Source organism: Schistocerca nitens, chromosome 4 (genome assembly GCF_023898315.1).
Source record: "Schistocerca nitens isolate TAMUIC-IGC-003100 chromosome 4, iqSchNite1.1, whole genome shotgun sequence".
NCBI classification, from domain to species: Eukaryota; Metazoa; Arthropoda; class Insecta; order Orthoptera; family Acrididae; genus Schistocerca; species Schistocerca nitens.
Window position 1 is genome coordinate 418774513 of NC_064617.1, and position 15586 is coordinate 418790098.

General features: G+C 43.4%; 1 protein-coding gene across 1 annotated transcript in view; it reads left to right on the forward strand.

Annotated features, from left to right (window-relative positions):
- Nucleotides 1-5664: 5664 nt before the first annotated feature.
- LOC126251616 (metabotropic glutamate receptor 4-like) overlaps nt 5665-15586 on the forward strand; it is an 868913-nt gene continuing 858991 nt past the window's right edge. The window contains exon 1 of the mRNA XM_049952156.1: nt 5665-5803. The gene's annotated coding sequence lies outside the window, so the exon portion shown is untranslated. The remainder of the gene's footprint in view (nt 5804-15586) is intronic.

A 15586-nucleotide genomic window follows, 5' to 3' on the forward strand; every position in this document is an offset into this window, starting at 1 on the left:
TCTACCCCAGTCGGCAGCGAAGGGATGTTATCTTTACTGCGGATGTTGAACTACGGAGCTTACTGGCGTTTGGCACTTGGCGTTACTAGGGGTGAAGGAGAGTTACTTGTGTGTGTTAAAAATCTACGCCTGACGTGAGATGTGAACCTACAAGTTTTACACATCAATACAAGATCAATCCACCAGACCACAGAACCCCCTGCTAAGCACATAATTATGAATTGCAGAGCATTCATTTAGATGTAGATGCAGATGTCAAGGAACGGGTAACAGGCAGGAGGGCGGGATCTGGGAATGGACAGAAGTGCAGAAGTGCAAAATATAAGCGTGAGATGCATGCAAAGTATTGCTTACTTAGATGTGTGCCACAAATCGTTTTATCTTAGGACCGAGAGATAAGGAAGAACTATTTTCAGAACGAAGAATGGGTTATAGGGAAGGGGAGATCAAAGAATACGGTTTCATAAGTGTTGAGAGGGATGATAGAGAGTAAAGACAGCAGCAATTAAAAGAGAAAATGTAGCGTCAATGGAAACCGCTAGATTTGTTTATAAACTTTTGGGGGAATGGAATAGAAGGGCACTTGCGGCGATAGTGTCAGAGAGAGAGAGAGAGAGAGAGAGAGAGAGAGAGAGAGAGAGAGAGAGAAAGAGAGAGAGAGAACACAGGAGATATTAACAAGGAGTAAACATAATATGAAATCATTTGCGTTTTGTGTGGAGGACGGAGGGTGTATTCATGGATGGAGGGGAAGAGAGATATGTTTTTGAAATAACAAAAACTACTGTGACACAGTCCATCTACGCTGATTAGTTTGTAAGTATGTAGACAGGGTATAAATGAAATCAAAATATAATGTTTAACAAACTGTATATTCAAAAGAAACCCACTTGTATTAAAAAGGCAACTCAAAGGAAAACTAATCCCATATTGTATCTTTTCTGTTGCCACGCGATCTTCCACTAGCTCCCAATGAGGAAAAATGACGAAAAAGAAGACATAACAAAACATATTAAGGACTCTAATATTTTATCCAGCATCCTTCATTACTTTGTACTTCTACCATGCGTCTTAGCATAGAATGTATAAGCCGTCGGACGTAGCAGCCTGAAGAAGCAACTTCCTCCCAGGCTTCCAGAACGCAATCCCAATGAGCGTCCGCAGTAGTTGGTTGGTTTCGTGGCCAGTTCTCTGTTAATGTTCTGGCGACCTCGGCCCACATGTTTTCCATGGGGTTCATATCAACCGCCCGTGGTGGCCAGTCCATGACGCTGACGCCAATCGTGGAGAGCCGCTGCTGAAAAAAATGCAGACTTGTGAATGGCAGGATGGTCCTCTTGCAATGTTACGTCCCCTTCTGCGTACAGCATTCGCACTGACGGAAGCATCACATTTTCCAATATGTGTGCGTACTGCATGCTGTCCAGAGTTCCTTTTATCCTGTGAAGAATTCCCACTCCTCTCACAGAAATCCAACCCCAGCAGGTAACAGATAGCCGGCCACTTCTTCTCGTCGTGGTTACATATTCACGTCGATGGCGAGTCCCTTGCGGCCTGTAAACGATTCGTGGACCGTCGTTACTGGTGGAAAACACCTTCTCATCAGTGAAAATGACGTTGTCCCACGACCCCCTCAGATGGAGCCCCGCAAATGCTAGTCGGTATAAAACGTTGTCTTCGCTAAGCTCTTGTTTCACGGCGGATCGTCGTGGATGCAGTCCAGCGTCCCTCAGCATTCGGTGAATCGTGCCACTGGAGCCGGGGAAGTTGGTCTTCCGCCGCAACTGCTTCGCGTTCAGAAAGGGATTTTCTCTGCTCCTACACACTAGGTCCCTGTCTTTCTCCTGTGAGCTCACTCTCTTCCTGCCTGAGCCAGGGGCCCTATTGGTGGTGCCTCGCCGGCCGGAGTGGCGGTGCGGTTCTAGGCGCTACGGTCTGGAGCCGAGCGACCGCTACGGTCGCAGGTTCGAATCCTGCCTCGGGCATGGATGTGTGTGATGTCCTTAGGTTAGTTAGGTTTAAGTAGTTCTAAGTTCTATGGGACTGATGACCTCAGATGTTAAGTCCCATAGTGCTCACAGCCATTTGAACCAGCCATATATACGTAGTAAGTATATAATGCACGTTTTGTGCACCGCGCGGGATTAGCCGAGCGGTGTTAGGCGCTGCAGTCATGGACTGTGCGGCTGGTCCCGGCGGAGGTTCGAGTTCTCCCTCGGGCGTGGGTGTGTGTGTTTGTCCTTAGGATAATTTAGGTTAAGTAGTGTGTGAGCTTAGGGACTGATGACCTTAGCACTTAAGTCCCATAAGATTTCACACACACACACGTTTTGTGCACTTATAACATTTACTCAGTATCCCTGAAACAATTCGTGCTGCACGACGGAAATTACTTTCTGCTGAGGCACTTCTTTTACATCTCAATGATACACGACTACTAGGGAACATTGCTCTTTACGGCAGTCAATCCACTTGTAAATTAACACCATGATATCACAGATATTAGGCACCATGTTACTAGGGATGGGAAAGGCCTTAAGGTTTGCAACTAAACATGCTACTCTTAGCTACTACTGCATAAGAATTTGATTATTAACGTGTCTTCATAACCATGTGTGCGGCGTTCGACTCTCAGTCAGCATAGTCGTTTCCTCGCCTTATTTCTAGTTAAACGTGCGCACATCTCGCTAATGGCGGACCAGCATTGTACATTTCACGTCTGTTCCTGGTTAGACGACAGCGGTAGGCGCCGGGTTCGAATCCCGGTCAGGCAATACAACATCAGTAGTCATTTAAGGTTCCAACCTCACTACTGGTGACATCTGTGATATTTACATTCTGATTTTACATACTTATCCAACAATCCGATTAGGTGCTGGGTTTGCATCCTTGTCACCAGCATTACATGATGGCATTTCAATTTTAAACATGTGCATCCTTTGTTCCCTGACAATGCAACAATATACAACGTCTTTTGAGGTTGATTACCAAGAAGGTAATTGTCATGTTATGGTTACTGGTTTCGTACAAACATTATCGTCATTTACGTTCAAATTGAGAATTGATAACTGATACTGATGCAAACATCAATATTTGACGTCTCTTTCTGCCTAGTGGTCGAATCTCGATAAGGCACAAAGCTTTGCTTGGTTGACAATGGCTTTACGTTCTGGGTTTGCATCCGGATCCAGAACGAAGACGTTGGTCATGCCATTTAAAGTACAACTTTGTGTGCAAGTAACTGTTGATGAGTAATGTGAACAATGATATTACTTGTGATTTGCTGTTAATGTTGGGTTTTCCGTAGAGTGCTTGCCGCCGTTAATCACGTTTTCTTTTAACTGCTTAGCATTACATTAAGTTGATGCGAAACCACTCCCCGTTGAACGTTGAACGACTTTCAGCATGTGTTGGGTAAACCTTTTAGACAGCAAAGAACTTGTTTCCGATTGCCATACAACTTTATAAATCAATATACTGTTTCAAATATTTAATTGTGCGTAAGGATTACTGAACGATTTATGTGACAAAATTAGTTGTCCCATAACGTTTGAAATGTCACTTATTGTAATTAAGTTTAGTTTAAAAACGTTAAGGACTGTCTGATCCCTTCTGTACTACCGTGGTGTTACTTTACATCTGGACGGACTGTCATAAAGACTGGTGTTCTCTAGTAGTCTGTAGCGGTACCCATTGTGTATCTTACAACGGCTGTGCTGTGGAGGGTTGCGACGATGTGAAACACAGATATGCTATGTTGGTTGCATACATTCAGGTAAAGCCTTCACGTTGGAATTCCGGCGTGAACAACTTTTTTGCTGTCGAGTGTACATGACCAAAGATCTTGGCGTTGGAGGCATTAAATTTATGTATAGACATCTGACACTTTACGATTTACAGTTAATAAAGAGAAAGTACAACCGTTGAGTTATATGAGACATTGACATGCGGAACTATGCAAAGAATTTTGTAGGAATTTGTTTCGTACACCAGGGATGTACACACACCAACAAACGTTTAGCATCTGCCATTTATTTTGAAATTCATGACACATAAACCAAAAGCTGGTAGTGTGTCATGCAAATACATTCATTTGCAATGCGTACAGGCCATAAAATCAAAGAACAAACATTTGGGTAACAAGAAAATCGCCAGTTTCCCATTTTTCTTCTTTTCACAGCACTCCTAAGATAATAAATGTCAGTACCTGGTGAAATGGTCCCTTTCTCGTACAAAGGCTTTAAACCGACTTGGAATACCATAGATTAGATCATTAAGCCAGCCCTCGTTCAAACTGTCACACTCTCCAATGGTGATTCTGCGTAACTCGCGCAGAGTACGTGGCCGTTGCCGACGTCCAAAAACACCTCGTTTCAATCGATCCCACACATATTCGATTGGTTTCATGTCTGGGTAAAAGGCAAGCCACTCCGGTAATGCTGAAGGAACGTGTTAACCCGAAGGGCGCAATGAGCACTTGAGTTATCATCCATCAAGATGAAATCGTCACCAAAATGGTGGCGATATGGAGCCATTACTGGCTACACAATCTCGTTCCTGTACCGTAGAGCAGTAAGAGTGTCCTCAACAACCGCGAAAAGTGTACGATGGTCCCGCGTAACGCCACCCCAGCAACATCACTCCATCACTTGTTGCACATCTGGGACACAGTGTTGGAGGCGATCGATATTTCCGAGTCGTCTTCAAACACATCGACTGCAATTATTAACGCAAAGACAGTTCCGGATTTCGTTTGTAAAAAACACCCAATGACCATCCTGAGGTGTCCATTCCGCATCATTTCTTGTACATCTGTTCGTCGTTGTGGTCGCGAATGGAGATTATCATCACGGAATCGTCTCCTCAGTTTGTGCGCTGGCCAACGTCGCTTCTTCGAACGCCTAATTCAGTTCTGGAGCACTAAGCGCATGGTTCCTTTGACCCAAGAATCGTAGATATCGGTCATCCTGAGCACCTGTTGAAGGTGAAATGCCTTGGGGGATGCAAGCCATCAACGCTACCGGTGAACTGGAACCAACGCCACGTCCGCACCCCATCACTTCGAATCCGGTGCAAACATCGAGCAACTTCTCTAGTTTACAAGCCTTCTGCGTGTAGCTTGATGATGTGGACTCTGTCATCGGCCGCTGTTGCCCTCCCTGGGATGATGCATGTTCGCCGTACTGTTCCATAGACGTGTCCAATGCGTCGTTACTGACGCTTTTCTTGCAATTGCTATACCTTCGGGTGCGGCGTTCTACCCGTAGGTATCGCTCATGGTACCTGTATGTATGTTTACAAACAACGTGAGGGGTGACTTTCCGATCGGTACAGGTACGGTCACAATAGCACCCCACCTACACTAGGTATTGGTGATGCCGGCTACTGTGGCCGAGCGGTTCTAGGCGCTTCAATCCGGAACCGCGCTGCTGCTACGGTCGCAGGTTCGAATCGTGCCTCGGGCCTGGATGTGTGTGATGTTCTTAGGTTAGTTAGGTTTAAGTAGTTCTAAGTCTAGGGGACCGATGACCTCAGATGTTAAGTCCCATAGCGCTTAGAGCCATTTGAACAATTTTTCGTATTGGGGATGCAGCACTTTTGTTGATGTGTGTGTTTTTCAGCCTCACGTTACTGAGACATCGGATCTGCTCTGTTTGCAGGTTCCATCAGCAATATCGACGGCGCGGAATACCACTGCAACAAGACTGCGATCCGCAAGGTGATCTCTGGCGTGGTGGGCGCAGCTTCCAGCGTCACGTCCATCCAGGTGGCCAACCTGCTGAGGCTGTTCAAGATCCCGCAGGTCAGTCCGGCTGCCGCACTGGTTCCTGAAAGATACTACGCAGGCCCCGCTGGTCGTGGAACCGTTCTTTTTTGAATAGCTGTCTTGTGACACACAAGTGTTATTAGAAGTTGTTGAGGCTTTCGTGGCCAATTGTTCTGACTTTTCGCCAGCCAAAGTGCTCGCTTCGTCAAAAATTCACGCTTCGGCGCTGACAGCATTAACAATACCATTCAGTAGTGCTGGCGAACATTAGGAAAGTCTTTAAATGAACATCGGCCGAAGATCGCGAAGCTAAGCCAACAGGCAGTACGTTATAAAAAATATTTTACTTAACTTAATTAGGTCATTTAGCTGACAGAGCTGGCGTGCGCCTAATGTATTCTAAACTGAGGCTGTCGTTTCCGTGTAGTAACATAATGGAGGGGCAGTTATCGAACAGTTAATTTTATCCACCTTCATACGTAAACTTCGAAATTTTGTTAAAATAAAGAATCTAGTGCAAATCAGGTGCAACAGTGATAGATTAAATACCAGCTAGATTTTGAAAAGCGATACTAAATCTTCGAAATCACAGTTCAGCAGGTCACCAGTACAATAAGAGGACCCCTGTTAATAAACTAGTTGATTTTCAGGACCTACGCAGCTATGTAACGTGTAGTTTCAGGTGCACTGACAAAGTAACTGCCACATACAAAAATCAAACTTATTTTACGTGATATAAACAAAATTATGGTTAAAGATTTGTAATATTTGCAGTCCTGATGCAATAATTTGGAAGAACGTTGGAAAGAATCATTACCTAAATAATTAATAATGGCACTAGACACTAACAATCAAATTGCACTGTCGTGCAAAATAATTATACTAATTATATTCAAAAACACACCGAATGAAATTGCAGCCTAGTACACATCGACGAAATACGCACAAATACGCAGACAACAAAACACTTTTTAATACATTCAAGTACAAAGAAATAGAAAATTCTTACAGTATAGTTTGCAGTAGTGCCATTCGTTATATTTCGCTACTAATATTACGTACAATGGTTGCCAGTGTACAACCTCTCTGTATAATAAACGATACTTAGCAAAGTATTTTTAATATACAGTACGAATTAAAAAACCATCAAACTCACGAAATTGTCATTGTCTTAAGAATATACGCATTCATATGCATTTCGTGTATATTAACACTAAACGACGATACTCGGAATATAAGAGAGTAGAAAAAATCTCGGTCGAACAGATCTGACCATCACAGGGGATGAGAGCCGTACTGCATCAAACACATCTTCTCCTGGCATCCGAGAACAAGTAATGGAGTCCCTGAAACATTCCGTGTGAACCTACACCTTTAGTAAGGGGCTAGCAGCAGCTCGACTGCGCAATTACCGTCAGATGCGTAAACTACTTTTGGAGTGGTGCCGCAACCGTGAAGTATGGACTGCCGATGATTGGCGTCGCACTGTGTTCGATGAATCGCGTATTTTTGCTAGGTCGGATGACTGTCGGTGGAGGGTACGACGGCTACTTTGGAAGAATTCCCATTCTTCCATCGTTTTAGAAGGACGCAGCGGTGCTAATCGTGTCATCAAGGTGTGGGTAGCCGTTGGCTCTGACATTAAGTTATGGCTGGTAATGATCAGGAATATCCTGTCGCTTCAAATATCACCTCTCATTCAACAGTATCGTGGTACCATTTTTCAACAGAAAAATGACCGTTCACGCGTGGCACGTGTCTCTGTGGACTGTTTGCGTGACGGTGAGATACTCCCGTGGGCAGCAAGGTCTCCAGATCTGTCCTTGAAAGATCATTTGTGGGACCGGCTCCGACAACTCCGTCCCAGCGCTGGTTTCCTGGATACTAATGACTGGTTACAACAAATTTGGATACATCAGCTTCATGAGACCCTCCCTAACGGGAAAAAAGTGTATATATCTAGGCCAGAAGGATTTAAGTGTCTTACTGATCTCGTATTGGCAAATACTCTTTTTTTCTAGAAAACTTATTCGATTTTGTAATCACTACAATAACATCGCATATCCTCCAACTCTCGTACTTCACTTTTCTTGGCCGGCACTGTAAATACGAGGGCTATTCGGAAAGTATGTTCCGAACGGTCGCGAAATGGAAAATACCGTGAAAATCAAAAATGTTTTATTTGCAACAGTTAGCTACACCTTCCAGCCACTTCTCTACTTAGTCACCGCTCCGACTTAGACATTCATTGTAGCGTTGTACCAACTTCAAATGGCTCAAATGGCTCTGAGCACTATGGAACTTAACATCTGAGGTCATCAGTCCCCTAGAACTTAGAACTACTTAAACCTAACTAACCTAAGGACATCACACACATACGTGCCCGAGGCAGGATTCGAACCTGCGACTGTAGCGGTCGCGCGGTTCCAGACTGAAGCGCCTACAACCGCTCGGTCACAACGGCCGACTGTACCAACTTCCTAATACCCTCGTCACAGAAGGCATCCGCCTGTGTTTTCCGCCAATTTTCTACGCTGATTTACATCTCCTTGTCTCTATCAAGACGTTGTCTTCATAGCCAGCAGTACATGTGAGCAGAGATAAAACTCAGTGCGAGCCAACTACAGGATTTATTGTGGGTGATTAACCGCTTCCCATCGAAAACGCTGGAGGAGCATCTTCACTGCCTCTGCAGAGTGCGGCGAAGAACTGTCAAGAAGAAGGAGCCGTATGACAGTTATACTACACTCCTGGAAATGGAAAAAAGAACACATTGACACCGGTGTGTCAGACCCACCATACTTGCTCCGGACACTGCGAGAGGGCTGTACAAGCAATGATCACACGCACGGCACAGCGGACACACCAGGAACCGCGGTGTTGGCCGTCGAATGGCGCTAGCTGCGCAGCATTTGTGCACCGCCGCCGTCAGTGTCAGCCAGTTTGCCGTGGCATACGAAGCTCCATCGCAGTCTTTAACAGTGGTAGCATGCCGCGACAGCGTGGACGTGAACCGTATGTGCAGTTGACGGACTTTGAGCGAGGGCGTATAGTGGGCATGCGGGAGGCCGGGTGGACGTACCGCCGAATTGCTCAACACGTGGGGCGTGAGGTCTCCACAGTACATCGATGTTGTCGACAGTGGTCGGCGGAAGGTGCACGTGCCCGTCGACCTGGGACCGGACCGCAGCGACGCACGGATGCACGCCAAGAGCTTAGGATCCTACGCAGTGCCGTAGGGGACCGCACCGCCACTTCCCAGCAAATTAGGGACACTGTTGCTCCTGGGGTATCGGCGAGGACCATTCGCAACCGTCTCCATGAAGCTGGGCTACGGTCCCGCACACCGTTAGGCCGTCTTCCGCTCACGCCCCAACATCGTGCAGCCCGCCTCCAGTGGTGTCGCGACAGGCGTGACTGGAGGGACGAATGGAGACGTGTCGTCTTCAGCGATGAGAGTCGCTTCTGCCTTGGTGCCAATGATGGTCGTATGCGTGTTTGGCGCCGTGCAGGTGAGCGCCACAATCAGGACTGCATACGACCGAGGCACACAGGGCCAACACCCGGCATCATGGTGTGGGGAGCGATCTCCTACACTGGCCGTACACCACTGGTGATCGTCGAGGGGACACTGAATAGTGCACGGTACATCCAAACCGTCAACGAACCCATCGTTCTACCATTCCTAGACCGGCAAGGGAACTTGCTGTTCCAACAGGACAATGCACGTTCGCATGTATCCCGTGCCACCCAACGTGCTCTAGAAGGCGTAAGTCAACTACCCTGGCCAGCAAGATCTCCGGATCTGTCCCCCATTGAGCATGTTTGGGACTGGATGAAGCGTCGTCTCACGCGGTCTGCACGTCCAGCACGAACGCTGGTCCAACTGAGGCGCCAGGTGGAAATGGCATGGCAAGCCGTTCCACAGGACTACATCCAGCATCTCTACGATCGTCTCCATGGGAGAATAGCAGCCTGCATTGCTGCGAAAGGTGGATATACACTGTACTAGTGCCGACATTGTGCATGCTCTGTTGCCTGTGTCTATGTGCCTGTGGTTCTGTCAGTGTGATCATGTGATGTATCTGACCCCAGGAATGTGTCAATAAAGTTTCCCCTTCCTGGGATAATGAATTCACGGTGTTCTTATTTCAATTTCCAGGAGTGTATTTGGTCTGCACGACATCAGGCGAAATCCCCCACCAGGCCTTCATACTTGGGGGGAGACACTATTTTGTAGGCATCCTTGCGTGCTCATCGTGCGCTCATATCTGAGAAGAGCGACGTGATGTGATCGATGGGCATACTACAGACACTGGCCAAAGCATATGTGCAAAGCTTCATAGGATGTTCACAGTGGTTTCCATTTCGTAACGATCGGAACTTACATTCCGAATAACCCTCGTGCGTTGGTTTTTTCCGTCACGTCTTGGCAGAACAAATTTCTATTTAATGTTTGCAAGCAAAGAATCTGCGATGTGTTCCACTACTTTTCGCTTATTTCACACCAGTTTCGGCTTGTTATGTGGTCATCACGTAACACCTTTCTAGCATTTGTAAGAGACGCCAATGAGTAAGAAACTAGGGAAGAAAATCTTTGATCATGACAATGGGTAGGAAATGTCCGCTCAAGGGCTTCGAATAGAAGGCAACAGTTAGTCATTTATTTTGGTTCAACCGTGTGCGAAAGAAGTCGAGAGTGAATGAAATGCAGTCATACGTGAGACATGTTTCAATGTCAGTAAGACATGGATTCTATCTGCTAATGTTTCATACACATTGGCACTTAAATATTAGTGTTGTTTTTACATTAGGAAGAAATTTCTTGTTATAAATTGGTAAGATGACAGTAACTTAGTGTGATTGTAGCAGCACAGAAGTATTGATTTACAGTTTTCAGTAAAAATGTTGCTAAATCAGTACAGAAGGACCACACACTGTATGAACGCAATATAAGAGAAGTGAAGTCGTTGTCGCAGAGGTAAGAGAGCAAATAGCACAGATAATATTAGCAATATGATATGTATCGCAACCCAATTACTAATGCCTCCATAGAATGAATAAAAAACTTAGTGAAGTACTTTTGGTCATTCCAATAAGAAGAAGACTACAACAGACGCAAACTCATAAGGCTAAGGAAAAATAAAAGCTAGATACAGCGTAATATGTTTTGTGGTGTGTAGCGATCAATGTGATCACTGAGTTGACGTCAGGGTGTGTACAAATGGCTGATTGGTTAATGTGTAGTTTAAGAATGGGAATGTGCTCAGGTGCAACTCATCACTTACAACCAAGTGAGAATTTTATGCTAGATGCCTATTGTCTTCAAATTCTGCAAATACGCTAATTTTTTATTTCTTTTATTGAATATATGTAGTGACTCTTTACCACAAAACATGTTCAGCAAATGGATGGTCTAGCTTTCATAATCTCCAGCTGCCTTCATGCTCAGTCAGCCTAGCTGCTATAGCTCTGCCTGTTTAATCAATATGCAATTTGTTACCATCAGCACAAGTGATTTTGAAAGTTCAATATTTCCATTTTATCTTTGCTATTGAGATGTAATCTTCTTTACCTCTTGTATAAATTAAAGTAGCTGTAATATTTTAGAATGTCTGCTAACGTTTTAAATATCTTTCTTAATTATGGCATAGTACAATATGTCTATGGCTGTTACTACAAAGGGCTCTGTTGTAGGAAAGACATTGATTATTTTTTCTTGTGACGGATCTTGTCAACAGTTGTAACGTTGCAGCAGCGTTAACGTTTACGTAGCTTGTTCCAACAGAACAAATAGTCCTGTCACGAAAAAAGCCACTTGTAACGTCCCCGCTCCTGCGTACGTTAACTCTTTAAAGCCTGTACTATGATAAGTTGACGGGCTTCACCTTCTAAGAAAGGATTTTATTAAATATGATGACCGCGTGTACCTGAATGGAAGCAAAATCGGACTTATACCCAGTCAGTAACAACAATGATACGTCAAGCTAGTATAAAGTGCAACTACACGTTAATACGGACAAGAAACCTACGCAGCAGATGCTACCAATTATTAATAATACGGTCGCCAGCCTAATTAGGCATTACGTGAGTTTTTTCCTTGTACAAGTGGATGTACGTACAAACATAACAACACGTAGTAATACTGCATTATATGGAAAATTTTAGAACCAGAAAAGTCTACTGAACTAGTATCTTCCCTTTCTGTACTGATTTGGACAAGCTACAAATACACAACATTACACCACAATGATTACTACTAACTGCGTTTTGTCTATTGATCAGACTGAAATCGGGCATAGGTTGCCCTAGAAATAGCACTTTTGAAACACACATACATGTCAATCTTAATAAAAAAAAAAAACACTGATAAATTTAAGTTTTATATTGGCTTTCACTTTGCAGATTAAATTAGTTCAGTGCGCTTCAGCATTTAAATGAATAGAAATGAAAAGAATGAAAAAAGGGGGGGGGGACCCTGAAACTGTTATGGTCACTGTGTTGAAACTATTAATTATTGGACACATGAAGCACTCAAGATTTAAAAAATATGGGTTACTATTCTTTTTGTCGTATTAATTCCTCATTTAACTACCATTATTTTTGTTTCTGTTTAATTAAGCTTCATTACTAAACCACTTTCAACATTATCTTCAAAATTTGTCAGGTCTATTATTTACCAAAATCTTCATTAACAACAAAGTTCTTTAAATATCTTTCTAGCATAGATAGTTCTGCGCGTAATTCTTATTAACATGAATTTTAAATCTTCATTTCGGGACACTCGGATTGCACAACATGCAGAAAGGACCCTGTCCAGGTTAGTGATTAGGATCATTAATTAATAGGGCAATTCTGGTAAAAGTCAAGTTATTATTGAACAGTTAGGAACAAATTTAACACTGGTCCATACGGATACACTTGTAAAGAATTGACCTGTGCAAGTCGATGCGGCGGTTGGCGGGCAGCGAGATAGCGAGGCGCACAGCACACATACAATCACAGCTATGGCTCTTGCTGTATCGGCACTTTGCTTCTTCTTGGCGTTGTAATCCTTTTCAATTCAGTGCCTATTGGATATAGCCATGCTGTATAGTCGTCGGAAACGGCACATCCGAGGCTCAAATGAAACCACTTTTTCCAGGATAGCCTCCTCGATCCGGAACGTGTTCCTCAGACCGGTGCCCAACTCCGACTGACTTGCTGAGCCCGTTATGCCGTACCGCGCCCGTGTGCATTTTCCCGCGCTCGCCTGCCATCCACCTTTTACCTCTCCCCTACAGATAGGGTATTCACCAAAGGTTTTACATTCCACATATTCTAATACATTGCCTACGTATGGACCAGGCGTACAATTACAACTTTCACATCTTACAATATTCCCAACATTATTTAAACTTCATTTCTATTATAACATTACTTGAAATTTAACATAAATATTAAAATTTACATCGAAATGTGTTTACAGTGTCTTTAACATAACGACATGACAAGAAAAGAAATGGCATCAAAACATCGCTTATATTAATTTATCGAAAATCAGAAGAAAAATTTTAATATGTACAGTTGTTGTTGTTACACAGTGTCAGGGCTATAGCCACTGCTCAGCTCAGTTGATTTGATAATGCAACATGTGTCAGACGATTAATCAGAACATAAGACAGCATGCATTCTTCGGTGTAACACAAAAGATCTGATTCGTGTCAAAGTTCGATATCAACGTTAAAAAAGTAGAGCTGAGAATGGTTACCGATACGTTAGATAAACATATAATTGTTTTTAAAAACACAGCTACTTAATTACACGGTCGTACACAATAACTGTACAAAGTGCGCTTGTAATAAATATCATTGGCTTGACGAATAAGGAAATGGGGCCTCACTTTCCGTCCCTTAAGGCTATTTGCTCCGTCCACTCACTGCATCTGTTGCACAGGAACGTAATCTTGGAGAGCTAGTTAACTTGAATATGCATAGCGTAGAAGGAGCGGTGCGCTTTCGAAACGGAGTATGCCAGCACAAGCCAGACGACATCGCAGATTGCGAAGTGTAGCAAAAACACAAGGAATGTAGGCTGCAGATGCACAGCCCGATCTCCTCCGGATTTCTTCGTACCGCGAGTTAAAACTCATCTCAGAAATGCAGCACGATAAGATATTACACAGATGCGAAAGAACGCAGCTGAGAGCAGTAGTTTCAGTTTTATTTCGAGACGAAATACTCTACTATGTCTCTAACGCAGTCCCCCAGTCCATTATTCATCAACTGGATCTTCACCTCAGGTACCTGCGCCAAACCCAGACACTAACTGTGGAATAGATAAAATTGCTCCAGATTATGAAGAATTACAATTGAAGATAGCTGTACGAACTTAAAATGGAATGTAGTAACTTCCAGTCTCTTTTATCCTTTATTTATTTTATTTATTTTTCATCCTGTGCTTCGGGTTTTTATTACTGTAACTGTTTTGTGTGTACGTGTGATAGCTTACAATATCATTTGGAACTGTAATTGAAAGGAGCCTTTGTTACAGAATGCAGTTTTAATCATAATACGAAAAAAATCAAGATCGTTGCGCCTGCTATAGAAAAACGGCATGCTTCAAAATGGATCCATTAAATAGTGGATAGCAGCCACAACAATAATGAGTTTTTTTCGTATTTCAATTACAATTGGCTTCTTTAACACAGACACATACCTAATATAATTCCGCACAATACTGTAACCATCACATGTACACGCAAAACAATTCCAGTTATAAAAACTGAAATACAAGATTAAGAAGCAAACACGATATACAAATACAAAATAATACTAAATAATCAACAATAAATATACAGCACTGCCCTTAAGAATGAACTAACTAAGAAGGCGCAGTGTTGGACTGGCATTCAGGAGGGCAAGGTTCAGATCCGCGTTCGGACACCCAGACGTAGGTTTTCTCTGATGCCCTAAACAGCTTCAGTGAAATGCTTTTGATTCCTTTGAAAGAATACGACCGGTTTTGTTTCCCATCCTTGAAATATGGCGAGTTTGGGCTCCCTCCGTCTCTAATGATCTCGACGTTGACGGAATGTTGAACCTAATATTCCTTCCTTCTTCCTCCCAGACACCAGCAGCACAAAAATATTGAAAGGACAGTACGAAATTAATACTGATGACACTGTGGCATGCATATTTTCATAACGTCAAATGGAAATGCTTAGTGTCAAAATGACGACGGAGTACAAATAATATTTCAAGGATTCCAAGAGCGAAAGACTCACAACAAAGTCAGGGATTAAAAATTTACAGCATATTGCTTGTGATGGAATAGATATAAGTCGAGGTAGACAATCCGCATAAGAAATGCTCTATCGATATGAAATAGGAGAAATATCGAAGTCTGCATAGCAATGACAGCAATGCATCACAAGCAGAGAGGGATCTAAAGTAACTGGAATTAATATGTAAAAACTTAACATACGGACAAATGACAAAAAAAGTGCACTGGTAAAGTACCAATTAAATTTTTCATCAGACATTTGGCTTTTAAATACTGTCACAATACATCACCCGTAACTCTTTTGTCGCATTTTTCAAACCTTGGACGACCCTTTGTTACCACTAGCCCAAGACCCACACCATCGCATAGCCACTCACAAATTTCTTCCCTAATTCGATGGAGAGGCAATTTTCCGCTGGCTTTCGCCGGCATGTTATGAAGTTATAGGTTTCTGTCTGTACCTTCGAGATGATTTTAAACAGCGCCTGAAAAATGTAGGGTTAGGTTGGGCTTTTCTGGATGAGAATGAGGTTAAAATAAGGGCACAAGTGAAAC